At 29.8% G+C, this 1,707-nt stretch overlaps 1 protein-coding gene across 1 annotated transcript in view; it reads left to right on the top strand.

Annotated features, from left to right (window-relative positions):
• Positions 1–1,707, top strand: part of LOC109392075 (rho GTPase-activating protein 32-like) — a gene marked incomplete at its 3' end in the record, with an annotated part of 62,169 nt that overhangs the window by 48,256 nt on the left and 12,206 nt on the right. The gene's annotated exons all lie outside the window — the stretch shown is intronic.

Genomic DNA, 1,707 nt, shown 5'->3' with positions numbered 1-1,707 from the left:
ATTCATTTTTATCCTATAGCAATCCAGTTGACTTAGTACATATATTAAAATGGCTGTCTTTCCTTCTGATTTAATTGTAGTGTTGCCTTTATTATGAATCAGATTACCATATTATTGGCTGCTGCCTGAATTCTCTGACATGCTCCGTTGGTCCATTTTTCTATTCTTGGGCAATACCACACTGTCTTAGTTATTATAATTTTATAGTAAATCTTGGTATCTGGTAGAGTAAGTCTTCTAGCTTTGCTCCACTTGTCTTGGCCCTTCTATGTCTTTTGCATTTCCATATATATCCTTAGACTTAGCTTGCTAATTTATACAGATAAATCTATAGATAATTTTGGGGAGAACTGGCACCCTGACAGTATTGTATTGTTCAATCTATGCAAATGAGGTATGTGTATGTGTATAATACATATTTGATGATGATATGTTCTTAGGTATTTGATTGTTTCTTAATGTTATTATAATTGGTATTTCTTTAAAATTTTATTTTTCTACTTGTTTGCTTTTAGTGTATAAAAATGTAATTAATTTTTGTAAATTTACTTTATACACAAACCTTGATAAATTCTGTGGTTACTTCTAAGAGTTTGTGAATTCTTTTGCATTTTATATGTGTACAAGCTTTTGTTATTATTACTGTTTTTTAACCTTTCATATTGCACTAGCTAGGCACTCTAGAATGGTGTTGAATAGATGTGGTAATAGCATATGTCTTTGTTGGTATCGGGGGAAACTTTCCCTATTCAGTATGATGTTTCTTTAGTTTCTTTCTGGACACTTTTTATCACATTAAGGACGTTCTCTTCTATTTTTACTTTACTGGTTTTTATTTTTTCATGAATAGGGTTTGGAATTTTTTCAAATGCATTTACTGCCTCAGAGGTGATCACATGATTTTCTTTCTTTTTTTTTTTTTCTGGTTAATGTGATGAACTACATTGATTTGTTTTCAGTTGTTAAACCAACTTTCATTCTTGGGATATTCTACCTGGTCATGGTATTTTATATTTTTTATCTATTGTTGGTTTCATTTTTCTAACTTTTTATATTGTACTTAAAATTATACTATTATTTTATACTTCAAATAGAATGTAGACACATTGCCATTATGTAGGTACCTTTATTTTCCCCCTTTATGTTGTAGTTTTTATAAGTATTACATCTACATTCATCAAATAGGGTTATAATATTTTCTTTCAACTGGCACATACGTTTTAAACAGCTTAAGAGGAGATTGATGATCTGTTACATTTACCTAATTATTTATACCAGTTTTTTTTGTTCTTCCTTTATACCAGTAGGTCTAAGTTTCACTTTGGTATCGTTTTCCTTTACATGAAGAACTTTCTTGAGCATTTCTTTTAGGACCCATCTACTAGTGATAAATTCTCTAAATTTTCTTTCATCTGAGTATGTTCTTGTTTTTACTTCATTTCTGAAGGATATTTTCACTTGATGTAGTTTTCTGGGTTCAGAGTTCTTTCAGAATTTTATAACTATTTTCCACTGTTTTTGGTCTTGGCTTCTAACGAGAAATCCAGTCATTAAAAGCCATGTTACACTAGGTGTAATATCTCTTTTTTTCTCTGCCTGCTCTTAAAATATTTCTGTTTGGTTTCAGGAGCTTGATTATGATGTTTTGGTTTGTGGTTTTCTTTGATGTTCTTATTTTTATTGCTGATATTCTTGAATCTTTAAATT

The sequence above is a fragment of the Hipposideros armiger genome, unplaced genomic scaffold, assembly GCF_001890085.2.
Source record: "Hipposideros armiger isolate ML-2016 unplaced genomic scaffold, ASM189008v1 scaffold_313, whole genome shotgun sequence".
Classification (NCBI taxonomy): Eukaryota; Metazoa; Chordata; class Mammalia; order Chiroptera; family Hipposideridae; genus Hipposideros; species Hipposideros armiger.
This window is presented reverse-complemented; position numbering and strand designations above follow the sequence as displayed.